Below are 14,256 nucleotides of genomic sequence, written 5' to 3' on the forward strand. Positions count from 1 at the left end.
TGGAGTCCTCCTGGGCACCATCATAATCAGACAGAGAAAAAAAAAGGCAATAAAACCAGACAATAAAACTCAGCCAGCAGCCCAGGACCCAGGCAGAGCAGAGCCCCCTCAGTGCCAGGTGGCCAATCTCTGGCCCCTTCGCTCTGGGGACCAACCTTCACACCGGGCATGGCAGTGCTGCAGCCCCCTGGTCAAGGAACCCATGGGCACGGGAAGTCTCCTGCAGATAGGGTGACCAAGCGTCAGAGGGAGGAGGGATGGAGTGAGTGGGGGACAGGGCCTCAGGAAGGGGTAGGGCTGGAGGCAGGGCATGGGTGTTCGGTTTTCTGGAATTAGAAAGTTGGCAACCCTACTTCTCCATACTCTCAAATTTCAGGAATGGGGTTACTGAGGCCCATCAGGAGTTAATAGATCCTGATTATTTCTAAATGAGAACTCTATAAATATCAAAACAGTTTTTAAAAGTCTTTGTAACTCTTTCACTAGCCACATAGTTGTATATGGTCTCTGTGAAACAGACATTTTAATGATGCTTCCTAGCAGAAGGCTCTCCGTGAAATAGGGAGGAATTCATGGCATGCAGATGCCATTTGAATGTAAAGGCAAACAGGAGACTTTTAAATTTGTTTTAAGGACAGTTCTAGCTTAAAAATATTTTAACAGCAAAAAAGAAAATGGTTTTACAACTATATTAACCACCGTTCAGATCTCTGGCTATACTTGTCACTGGCTAAACTGTGTATGACACAATAGTGCTTTTGTGATCTGAACCACAAAGAATTTAGGACTCCATTTACTGAAATTAAAAAACTACATATATAGGTGAGAAATCTTGTTTTTATTTCTTTTGCTTGACTGTGCTTTCCTTATTACTTACTTATTACTTATTACAAGATAAATCAGACCAAAACATTGACTTTCCATTTATTCCATAATGAATGGCTGGGCATGTATAAGGTCAGTATGCAGAAAGATGCTGAAGACTGAGTCAGGCACTGGTAGTATGAGGAATGGTTTGAAAACTGGAAATTTGAAGACTGAAGATGCCAGGAGTTAGATCTTTTCACATCCAAAGTGGAACAAAAAGCTACTCTTTGCAGCTTACCTCAGAGGGTATTCTTTTTCCCATTTTCCCTCTCCTATGTCCTCTTATTTGCTTGCTTAAACAAAAATTTGAAACTAGAGAAGTAATACTCAAGACACATCATTCCTTACTTCTTATTAATATGGAAGATGAGCTGGAATGTACTGTAGTCTCATTCTTGCATACTATGTAACAATAGCAATTTTTAATCATATATTATTTTGTTTTAACCTACATGCTGATAAGATTAATTTGCTACTCTGTATTAAAGGAAACAAATTATAGAACAGCATGATGATTTGATAATACAAAGAAAGCTTTTTAATGGAGATAATAGCCCCTCTAGGAACTGAAATACAATCTGTTCCTGATCTCATTGACACCATTTTTACATCAGTGTAACTTCAATAACTTAACTGTTACTGACTTATTTTTTCCTCTGAGGTACTAAACAAAAATGCTGAGGGGCGGGCGGGGGAGGAGAAATATAGGAGAGTTTAAAAGTTATTACAAGTACATTTTTTCTGTAGACTATTTCAGGGGTTCTCACACTGGGGATCGGGACCGCTCAGGGGGTCGCGAGGTTATCACATGGGAGGTTGCAAGCTGTCAGCCTCCACCCCAAGCCCCGCTTTACATCCAGCATTTATAATGGTGTTAAATATACTTTAAACTGTTTTTAATTTATAAGGGAGGGTCGCACTCAGAGGCTTGCTATGTGAAAGGGGTCACCAGTACAAAAGTTCGAGAACCACTGGACTATTTTAACTTATTTCGGATGAATGTGCACCAGTCAAGTCTACCAATTTCCCATCTATTGCAAAAAGATTTTACTGCCTCTGTACCATTAGAGGAAAACTACAGTGTAATATAAAAGCTATTCTAATCAGCATACCTAATTATAAAGAAGAGTAAATCATTTGAATTTTTTAAATGCATCTTAAATTTGTCAAAGACTAAAAAAAAATCAAGCAAGAAGCAACATACTTTTAACAGTGTGAGGATGCATGTAGAATAAGATTCTAATTCTTTCTAATTTGTTTTAAGGAAAGTTCTGATTTTAAAAAAAAAGGTATGTATGAATTTAAGGGCTTTGTCTACACAGAGATTTAAGGTTTGACAAGTTGGGAAATAAATCAGTTGCACGCTCGCTGCCATGCAGTCCTTTCCATGAGGACCCTGCTGCCACACTTTAAAAGTTCTGTAGCATACTTTGACCTGCTGTTTTGGAAACAAAGCAACAAGGAGAAATTGGAAGCAAGGTTCTCACTGCTCACAAGTTTCAACTCAATTATTAACAAAGTTTGTATTGGGAAACTTCTGTATGATATGGTGATGAGTACAATGGAATTGGGGCGGGGGGGAATATAACAAACCGTATAGTGGCTATGAAGGACATTTGTCCCTTAAGAGAGAATGCAGCTACAGCAGCCTTCTATCCTGACTCGCCAACCAAGTGCAAACTCTCATAACACAATTCTTCCATGGAAGCAATTTGGAGGATGGGCCACCTTAATAGAGAAGAAAAAGGGATAGATTTCAATCACATCCGGCAGAAAGACAGTGTTACTTCCATTAAAAGTAGCAGACGGTCATCTGTCCAGCCATTAGAAACACATTTCAGTTGCTCCAAATTGATGTTGGAAATGATTTGCTGGCTGAACTTAATAAGTATGTTAGGAGACCTGTTTGGCTATCTTGCATGTGTCCAAAGATATTGTCTTTGTATCATCATTCTGCTTTCTCTACTTATGCAGTTATGTTTTCTTTGCAGGGATAATAGTAATTAGTTCATTAATATTTTATTTTTATTATAGTGACTTGTAAAGACCCTAATCATATTGGAGCTGCATGGTACTGCGTGCTGTACAAATACATAAGACAACATAGTCCCTAGCTATGAAGAGCTTACAATCTAATTTATGACAAATAGTCTCACTTTTGGAATTATGGGATAGAGCAGTTCTTTGGTTGTAGAAGTATTTATTTCTCTTAGCTACCAGTGAACAGCAATTTCTGGTACCACACACCTTGCTTTCTTGTACAGAGGACTTCCTCTAAATTCTGTGTTTTAAATTGTTTTAAGCCTGTTTATTGGCTGTCAATAGTACAAACGAAACTTTGAACATTTAGGCCCTAATTATTATTATTAATAATTATTATTGGTGCTCCAGTCATTAGATCTCCCTTTTAGTCAGACAGTGCATTGCACAGAGTCTGCTCATGTTTGGGAGGACCATCAGTTTGCCCTTCTTGTCTGAGTCTCTATAGTCCTATTCTGGAGACAAGGATGTTAATTTCTGTCCCATTGGGATGTACAGGTTTCCCCTTATGTTTGGTCCTTGACCTCAAGAGGCCTGGAACCTCTTTGGTTCTTAAGTCTCTGCTAAGGAGTAGATAGGGGAACCCAGGCCCACCCACTCCACTGGTTCCTGCACAGGACCCTTAACCCAGGCAGGCAGAATCAGTGCTCAACAATTCTTCTGCTGTAACTTGAGCTCCTTCCTATCTCCCTTGGTTCTGTAGGCTTCTGCAGCCTGTGGCTCTGGTCATCCCTTCTTTGGATTGTGGTCACTCTGGGACAGTTTCTCACCAGCTTTCTGCAGGACCGTCTCCTTGCACCTTGGGTGGCCACCCTGCTCTTCTGTGTCTCAGCTCTTTTATTCTCTCAGCTGCTGTTAGGCTGCTAATCAGCACTGGCTGGCAGTTCCTACATTAACTCCTTGGTTGCCAGGCCCGCGTGGGCTCTATACACCCCATAACAGGGTGGAAATAATAGGGTAGTGCCTTAGGGCCCCAATCGTGGATCAGCTATGATAGCAATCTGATCCATATAGGCATCTATTCCCATTAGGGTTGCCAGGCGTCCGGTTTTTCGACTGGAATGCCCGGTTGAAAAGGGACCCTGGCGGCTCCAGTCAGCACCTCTGACTGGGCCATTAAAAGACCAGTTGGCGGCGCAGCGGGGATAAGACTGGCTCCCTGTTTACCCTGGCTCTGCACAGCTCCCTGGAAGCAGCCGGCATGTCTGGCCCCTAGGTGCAGGGGCAACCAGGGAAGCTCTGCGTGCTGCCCCCATCCCCAGCGCCGTCTCCGCAGCTCCCATGGACTGGGAACCGTGGCCAGTGGGAGCTCCGGGGGCGGTGCCTGCAGGTGCAGGCAGCGCATCTCCATATAGGGGCCAGACATGCTGGCCGCTTCCAGGAGAAGCGTGAAGCCGGGGCAGAGGGGGAGCCTGCCTTAACCCTGATGCGCGACCAACCAGGAGCCACCTAAGGTAAGCGCCGCCCAGCTGGAGCCTACACCCTGAGCCCCCTACCCCAGATCGGAACCCCCTCCTGCACCCTAACTCCCTTCCAGACTACGCACCACCATCACTTGTACCACCTCCCACACCCAAACCCCTATTCCACCCCTGAGCTCACTCCCACACTCCAAACCCCTCGGCCCCAGCTCAGTGCCTCCTCCTGCATCCTAAATCCCTCATCCCCAGTCCCATCTCAGAGTCTACACCACCAGCTGGAGCCCTCATCCCTTCCTGCACCCCAGCCCTCCTCCCCAGCCCAGTTAAAGTGAGTGAGGGTGGGGGAGAGTGAGCAATGTAGGGAGGGGGGCTGGAGTGGGTGGAGGTGGGGCCTCGGAGCAGGAGCGGGGCTAGGGTGTTTGGTTTTGTGCAATTAGAAAGTTGCCAACCCTAATCCCCATGTAGAGTTCCATTGTACAGTCATTATCACTGTACTTCCATTGTCTACTGCCAGCATGCTCATGGCCGCTATGACGTACAAGCTTACATTCTGATTGCTTAGAGGCTTGATTCAAAGCCCCTTGAAGTCGTTGCAAGTGTTTCCATTTACTACATTGGGCGTAGACCATATGGTAGCAATGCAAGTAAACCTGTATCTCTCATGTTCAATTTCTCTGAATACTGCAAGAGAATTCACTATTGTTCTGTTTTCTTCAGATCTAAGATATATTTTGAACATATCCCATTGCAGTCAATGGAACTTCTATTGACTTCAGTAGGATTTGTACAATCATAAACTTCTGGCAACCTGAGGAAATGGACTGAAGTGAAAGTTACAGTGCTGGGTACCCAGCACATCATCCTTCTGCTTGTGATGGTAGAACCTTCAAAAAGTATAAGTTCTCTAAATAATTGTAGATCACTTTGTGAAGTTCTAGGGCCATATCCTCTCCTGTCCCTCGGGAGTACTTTTTGCACTCTCCCAATGCTGAGCCTGCCAAAAGCTCAAAAGAACTGTTGGAGAAGGTGGGGATCTTATTGGCATTTGGGAGCCCAAGCAAATCCCATTGCCAGCAGATCGAGGGACGTGATCATTCCCCTCTATTCGACATTGGTGAGGCCTCATCTGGAGTACTGTGTCCAGTTTTGGGCCCCACACTACAAGAAGGATGTGGAAAAATTGGAAAGAGTCCAGCGGAGGGCAACAAAAATGATTAGGGGACTGGAACACATGACTTATGAAGAGAGGCTGAGGGAACTGGGATTGTTTAGTCTACAGAAGAGAAGAATGAGGGGGGATTTGATAGCTGCTTTCAACTACCTGAAAGGGGGTTCCAAAGAGGATGGATCTAGACTGTTCGCAGTGGTAGCTGATGACAGAACAAGGAGTAATGGTCTCAAGTTGCAGTGAGGGAGGTTTAGGTTGGATATTAGGAAAAGCTTTTTCACTAGGAGGGTGGTGAAACACTGGAATGCGTTACCTGGGGAGGTGATGGAATCTCCTTCCTTAGAAGTCTTTAAGGTCAGGCTTGACAAAGCCCTGGCAGGGATGATTTAGTTGGGGATTGGTCCTGCTTTGAGCAGGGGGTTGGACTAGATGACCTCCTGAGGTCCCTTCCAACCCTGATATTCTATGATTCTATGATGCTTTTATATTTTTATAAAGACAGAAATACAGTAAGGATACTTGTGGCCCAAGCTCATCTAGCCCTGTTCCAAGATTCTGCCCCTTTAAGCTCAATGAAAGCTAGCTCAGCTAGACAGAGATGCTGCAATCACACCTCCCAGTTGTGGTTTAGTCACACCCTGTGACATGACTGCATAAAATGTAAGCTTATATCTCTATCAGAAGAGGAGAAACCTGGAGGAAGGCTCTTTTGCAAATGGAGCAAGGCTGGAAAATCTTGCAACCTAGGAACTAGGGCTCTAGGCAAGCCCCTAGGAGGAGCGAGGAAACCCTGTGCCAAGGGATAAAAATTTATTAGGTGTATCCTCTAGAAGAAGGGCTGTAAAGAACCCTGCAACAAAGTGGAAGTGTTGTATTAGGAGTGGCGGGGCCGGGGGGGAGGATTGAGCAGGGGGAGAATAGGCTGCAGAGGACCTAAAGAACTGTGTGTTGTTTGTTTGGTGTTAATAAATCAAATTCCCCAAAATGTGGAATTTTTTTGAACATGTGAGTATGTGTTTGTCTGAGAGGGAAGCTGGGGTTACTGAGGTGCTGTGCTGTAGCATAGCCTGTACTGGACAACACTCTGCAACATTCAGCTTTTAGGAAAAATCAGTGCTGTGAACTCCCCTTCAAGAATGTTATCTAGCGTCTAAATTCCCTGCATGCCAATATTATGAATCTGGAGCAGTCTCCTCATAATAGTTTTATGTTTTCCTCTCCTTAAAGTAGATTTCTTTCTAAGTCTGATGTAACTTATTTCCACACATCTTCTAGCTTTATATGTTTACCACAGCAAATATAGTTGCCTTGTGCCATCTCATCATGGCTAGCTGGGACATCCAGGACATAATTCTAAAATTTTTGTTTTCTTAAAAAAATATCTTGCAGGTCACCTTTAAATAGCTCTCTAAATTTAGTTAATTTTCTCCTCATCAAGCAGTTTCTCTAAGGCATTCTCTGTCTGGTATTCTCACAATTTGTGATATTAGTTGCTACTTGATTTTTTTTTTTCCTTTAGAGTATCCTACAAATTCAGAGCTAATCAGTGAATATGAGCAGTTTAGATAATTTTTGCTAATATAAATTTCCTTAATTTATCCAGGTTAAATTGCAACTGCCATCACGATGTCTGATCCCTATAGTGTTTAAATCCATCTGTAGTTTCTTGCAGTCCTCCTTAGTTTTTTATTAACCAAAACACTTTTGAGTCTTCCGGAATCTGTAAAAAGGGTTTAAGTGACAATTATATGACAATTATACGTATACTCTCTTGCATAATTAGTGAAACAAATAGGTGTAAAACGTAATGAGTACATTTAGACTTTACAGTTTGCTTTTCAACAAGCATAGCAGAAGCTGCTAGGGCATCAGGGATTCATCAAAGCTTTCAGTGCATCATCAGTGTAGTGTAGAATAGATGCATCTCAATGCCAATGCATCCATGCAGCCAGGTAGGGGGTGGAAATGCAGGACTTACTAGTTATAAATGAAACAACGAGGAGTCTTTGTGGCACTTAGAGACTGACAAATTTATTTGGGCATAAGCTTTCGTGGGCTAAAACCCACTTCATCAGATGCATGGAGTGGAAAATACAGGAGCAGGTATAAATACATGAAAAGATGTGAGTTGCCTTACCAAGTGTGAGGTCAGTCTAATGAGACAATTCAATTGACAGCAGGATACCAAGATTTTCCTAATTTCCCCGATACTAATTTTCCCCTACTGTTACTCACACCTTCTTGTCAACTGTCTGAAATGGGCCACTCTCATTACCACTTCAAAAGTTATTTTTCGTCCCTTGGTATCCTGCTGTCAATTGAATTGTCTCGTTAGACTGACCTCACACTTGGTAAGGGTTTCTGGGCTGCTGCAGCCCCTTGCCTATCAGTTGTGTTAATATGCCAGCTGTGTATGGTGCCTGTAAGCCTATCCAGGGGCCTATGACAGCAGTTGATTAAAAAGACTCAGAAACAGCTTATTTAAAAACAAAGCATTGTTTATTCACTCAAAGATACATAGCATGCAAAACAAAGGGATATAATAATAAATGCCTCTGTTAGGATATAGATATTCAGGCCTGTCTGTAAAGGCCTATACTTTAAGAATTTAGGTATATGTTTATCATTTAGCTAGTTATAGAGGTATAAAAGAAAGAATTAAAATCACTGTCTGCCTGTGTAAGGGCCTTCTTTTACTGTGACAGTCTGAGGCCCTGTTCTTAAGCTAAGGCCTTTTGCTAAACAGTGGGAGCAGCCATAAGCTGGAAAGCGTACGGTCATGTCCTCACACACTTACAAACCAGTCTTACTGAAATAAGGCAATCTGGGGCTGTTAGAAAGGTGAGCCGATCTGCGGAAAAGGACCTAGGGGTGACAGTGGACGAGAAGCTGGATATGAGTCAGCAGTGTGCCCTTGTTGCCAAGAAAGCCAATGGCATTTTGGGATGTATAAGTAGGGGCATAGCGAGCAGATCGAGGGACGTGATCGTTCCCCTCTATTCGACATTGGTGAGGCCTCATCTGGAGTACTGTGTCCAGTTTTGGGCCGCACACTACAAGAAGGATGTGGATAAATTGGAGAGAGTCCAGCGAAGGGCAACAAAAATGATTAGGGGTCTGGAACACATGACTTATGAGGAGAGGCTGAGGGAGCTGGGATTGTTTAGCCTGCAGAAGAGAAGAATGAGGGGGAATTTGATAGCTGCTTTCAACTACCTGAAAGGGGGTTCCAAAGAGGATGGCTCTAGGCTGTTCTCAATGGTAGCAGATGACAGAACGAGGAGTAATGGTCTCAAGTTGCAGTGGGGGAGGTTTAGATTGGATATTAGGAAAAACTTTTTCACTAAGAGGGTGGTGAAACACTGGAATGCGTTACCTAGGGAGGTGGTAGAATCTCCTTCCTTAGAGGTTTTTAAGGTCAGGCTTGACAAAGCCCTGGCTGGGATGATTTAACTGGGAATTGGTCCTGCTTCGAGCAGGGGGTTGGACTAGATGACCTTCAGGGGTCCCTTCCAACCCTGATATTCTATGATTCTATTACCTCCAGATAAAGAAAAGAGCCTAGAAGATGTAAAAGGAAATTTAGTTTGATAGTTTCCTGTTTGGTAAGAACTCACTTATCAATAGACATAGTTATAAAAACCCTATGTCTTTATAGATGTAGTTGTAAAATCCTCACTTCTGTATTGTTTTGTCATTATAGTTCCCACTTTGCTATTGTTTATTTGCATGGTCTCTGTCTGGTTCTGTGATTGTTTTTGTCTGCTGTATAATTAATTTTGCTGGGGATAAACTAATTAAAGTGTTGGAATATAATTGGTTAGCTAATCATGTTACAATATATTAGGATTGGTTAGGTAAATTTCAGTTAAATGATTGGTTAAGGTATAGCTAAGAATATTACTATATAAATTGGGGCAAACGGGAAGTAAATTGGGATTTGAAAATAAGGAAAAAGGAACTTGGATTTAAGCTTGCTGGAAGTTCACCCCAATAAACATCGATAACAGCTTCTATGAATGTTTCCCTATGTTTTCATCTTTTCTTACAAGCTTTGGTAAGTTCCACAGAGTCCAGTTGCCTCCATCTCTGGCTGGGGGAGACAGTCGGCTCCTGCAGCCTGCACTCAGTGTCTCTCTGTCAGAGATGCCCTTCCATCCTCTACCTCTGGCTGGTCAACCCTCTTCCTTTTTCCTGGAGGTTTTTTATAACTGTTTATGACATTTTTGACATCTAGGCTTTCACCTTTGGCAAACCAGCCAAGTATAATTCTGTCTGGCACCTTGAAAATAGCATCTTCCAATTAATGGCCCAGCTTTGGTATCTTAACTCTCTTGAAATAGTTTACCCCCGTATATTTTATCTTCACCATTGTTTTGTTTCTTGTTTGTTTCTCTGCCTAACAGCCTCCTTTAATTTAACGCCAGGCAGACAGGCAGGCTCGTATCAAGCAGGTAAATTGAGCCATATATGATATTCATAAAAAATAATGCAAATAACTGTCTCATTCACCGCATTATGTTTAGATTTTTTTTCTGCTTAGGAAGTTTTGAGGTTTGGAAAAGTAAGCAGAAAACAGACCCTGCAAAATCTCTAAGCCTGGGAAGATTTGAATAGCGAAATACTCAGCTAGCTGAGAGCCCTGCACAAGGCATTAGGACTATTAATTAGCAACACACAGGACCATTAATTAACCAAATTAATTATTCACATCACTTGTTTGCTTGCTTAGGAAAAAAAGTCTACTACCGTAAATCATAAACTGTTTTTGTCAGGTCACAGTCAATCTGTGCTGTGGGCAATATCTGTAAATCCTAAAGTATTTCTCTTAGAATCTATGCCATCCTAGGCATCTTCCATTCCCCTTGAATTCAGTGGAAGTTGAAGTACTCAGTAGCTCCCAAGGCTAAATTGACTTTCAGTCTGTTCTATGGATAATATATGAAGTTTATAAATCATTATAAATTGTTTGCTTTGATCTGTGCTATTCTTTGGGTAACGTATCTGAATCCCTGTGCTACCCTGTATCTGGTCAGTGTCACTCTTCTTTGGGTAGGCCTCATACTAGAAGTCTCAAATTATAGTAATACAGATTCAAACTGCATTTTAGTAAAAGGAGTCCCTCTTCTCTTTAAACTTGTTTGTAGAAGACACTCACACAATACCATCTAACTAGGAAATATTTAGCTCTGGTTTAGAAATATAAAGCCTGATCCTACAATGTAAGAAATGCATCCTTTGAGTGACCTAACTCTCTATTGACTTCAGTGGGAAAAGAGGGTTCTGTGGATTAGTCTTAGAGGACCTGATTTCAATTTTGCTTGTAGTGGCTTTATACTTATTTACTTTCATTGAGTTCAGTATAATTACTCCAGAATTTATTCCAGTGTGAGAGAAGAATCAGACCCAGAGAACACTGGTACACAGACCACTTTGCTCTGTTTACTTTCCAAGTTACAGTTCTCTTATTGTATCATTTCTGAATGATCTTAAATAGAGATAACTGTTGAGACTTCAATTCTTGTTTTCCTAATTAATCATCCTTCAAAAACTAAACCCAACAAACAAACACAAATTCCCCACAAACACAAAAAACCCCCTAAAAAACTAAATACTGTGGTTCTGTCACAGCGGCAATTATTAATAAGAGCCCTGGTGATGTTTCCGCATTAGATAATGAAAAGGATAATAATGTTGCTTCTGAGGGTGAGGCAAGGCATATCAGTGGCATTAATAATTACATTGAACTCTCCTCATTTGAATTTTTCAGGCCAGCTGCAATACAATGGAAGTAATGCTGCCTGTGATTTAAGAGATAAAAGTATAGGTCTGTCCCAGTTTATCCTACCAGATCTTTCTGTAATGATTTATGGTACAAAAGAGAGACATTTATAATATTTAATAGTACGAAAGTTATATTGGTCTGAATAGAGCTGTGAGAAATATATCCATTAACTGGCCAGCAGAATGCTGAGGACACATTTACACCCAAAGCCTTTACAGTCTGGGAGGGAAAAATAAGCACTAGGAAAATCAGTTTTCCAGAGCGCTTGAAAAATTAATGGCAGGTTGGGCTATGTACACAAGTCATCTATACACAAAGCCAACATTTTTCAGCAAGTAAAACTCAACAAGATGCAAAATTCAGAGGAGAGGAGAATGCACAAAACTACTTCTAGAACTCACTAATTTATTTGGTAAGAAATGGTACAACTCTTCATAGCTGCAATGATTGAAAGCAGAACCCTAACAACAACAGCTTATGGAAAGATATTACAGGTAGTCTACCAAGCTCAGGGAATTGGAAATGGAATATGGATTCTTTTATCATCAGGTTACTAGCTTAAATTCAGCCTTGGTAGATGAGGCCATAAGTTCACTCATTATTATATGATGGCTATTGTGTTCAATGGCTTATGTGAAATGAGTTGGTGGTCTCATTCCATTTCCTCGTGAACACGTGTGCACATTACAAAAAGCCATCATCCCAATTGGCATTAATTTGCCATCCTTGTTGGCAGTCTCAGCAGAGAGGCCAAGGGCAGAGTAAGCATGGAGGCTGATGCACTTGCTAACCCCTAGAAGCCCTCCATCCAGTATAGGGTTGGGAAACTTTGGCATGTCCTAAGGGGAGAAGTTTACACTGTCACTGCCAATGCTGATAATGTCACCCTAGGTAAACAGAGGATTTTCCAGGCCTGTAAATTTTGCCGCCTTATATGAGCCTGATATTCATGTAATATATTTTTAAAAAGTGATACTGTGACTACTATTTAATGGTAAATGGTTCTGTGCTAACCCATGCCCCATCTCTCATCAAAATATAAACTGGAGTCATTCATCTTGCAAAGTGTGCGTTGTTGATGCAATGGTAAGTTAAGCAAAGCCAGTTGTGTTTTTAGTTGAAGCCTTTCAGGACAGACCACATTAAGAACAAATTATTTGTGTCAGATATATCTATTATTATTGACCAGTAAAGAGAAAATAAAAGGATTCTTGGATTTACCAAAGTTGTTGTTCTGGATGATAAAAGGCTTATTGTATTGTCCTGTGTCAAAATACTGGAAAAAAATTGGCGTTTGTGGGTCTTGTGCCATGTCTGTTTCCCAAACAGGTGATGGAAGCCAGCATAACAAATAACCATCACAGTGGAGTTAAAAAGCATTTTACAGACTGTCCAATCCATTAGTCATGTCTGTCCACTGCTCTGTTCAAAAGTTAGATGTTGCTCTTTTGGCCACCTAATTTCTCTTCATGTGAGAGACCTATTCTACTATTTTTGCAAGGTGTGCATTCATTCCTTTCAATATGTGTAATACATACTAAGGCATTTAATGAGATTTAAAAAGAAACAAGATTAGCCAAACCGTGGTAACTCAAAGGGTTTGAATAGCACTAGAAGGGAATGCCAGAAAAGGGCACTAGCGGCAATGAAGAATGCTTACAAAGGCATTCTTAATTTAACTATCTACAACCACAAAAATGCAGTTAGAGTTCAGGTTGTACAAAATGCTTTGATATACAATACTAGTTTTTCTTTTTTTCTTTTTTCTTTTACTTTTTCATCTTTAATCAGGTAGTGGGATTTGCAGAAGGCCTTCACAACTTATTGAACTGGAATTGCTCACTAGTGTGCTGGCCCCACACTCTTCTAAATCTACACTACTACTGGAGGTAGCAAAGGCCCTTCTTGTTAATGATTGGCAGGAGGCAATACTTATATGCAGTGGCAATAAGTGAATTTTAGATTTGTTCCAGTTGTCAGAGAGAAGGGTTTATGGTCAAATAGTATGAACACAGGACAGGGGTCCAGGGATTCCTAAGTTCTGATCTCAGCTATTGCAGCACAGTGTTGCAGTAAAGGCACTGGAGTGAGATTCAGGAGAGCTGATTCAGTTCCTGGCTGTGACACAGACTTCCTATGTGACCTTGGGCAAATAATTTAGGCCCAGATTTTTAAATATGCAGTGGTGTTGTAGCTGTGTCATTCTCAGGATATTAGAGAGACAAGATGGGTGAATAATATCTTTTATTAGGCCAATTCCTGTCACTCACCAACAGAAGTTGGTCCAATAAAAGATATTACCTCACCCATCTTGTGTCTCTGTTTTTTAAAGCTATTTAGGTGTTGTGACACTCAACATTGCAACACTAACAGATTTAGGAGGCTGTTTCATTTTCTAAAGTGATTTAGGCACCAAAGCCTAAATACCATTGACTGTCAATGTGACTCTGGCATCTAAGTGCCTAAATCCCTTTTGAAAATGAGATTTAGGCCTGGTCTATGCTACAGAGTTATGTCGATGTCAGTCACCTTATGTTGACCAAGTTGTTCATGTGTCTGTACTCAAATTTGTCTCCAAGTAATGTAAGCACTTCATTATGCTGATGCAGTAACACCACCTCTCCAAACAGCAATAAGTTATGGTCAACCCACTGAGGTCGATCCACGTGCGTGTAGACACTGCATGACCTATTTCGACCTTAACAGACCTCCAGCAGCTGTCCCACAATGACTGACAATGACTGTTCTGGTCACAGTTGTCAACTCCACTGCCCAGAGGTCACGACCAGAAGCCATCTCCCCTTTAAAACTCCTGCATATTTTTGAAATGCCTTTTCCTGATTGCCTGCCTTGGCAAGCACATCTAGCATCCATCCATTGTTGAGAGCAACTGACCAGGCCAACTCCACACACTAGATATGCTCCTGCCTAGAATAGACAGGCTTTATTGGATCTCCTGGGTCTGTGGGGAGAAG

The 14,256-nt window shown here is 41.7% G+C and overlaps 1 long non-coding RNA gene across 1 annotated transcript in view; it reads left to right on the forward strand.

Annotated features, from left to right (window-relative positions):
- LOC125635569 (uncharacterized) overlaps positions 1 to 14,256 on the forward strand; it is a 203,171-nt gene that overhangs the window by 12,710 nt on the left and 176,205 nt on the right. The gene's annotated exons all lie outside the window — the stretch shown is intronic.

Source organism: Caretta caretta, chromosome 4, assembly GCF_965140235.1.
Source record: "Caretta caretta isolate rCarCar2 chromosome 4, rCarCar1.hap1, whole genome shotgun sequence".
Classification (NCBI taxonomy): Eukaryota; Metazoa; Chordata; order Testudines; family Cheloniidae; genus Caretta; species Caretta caretta.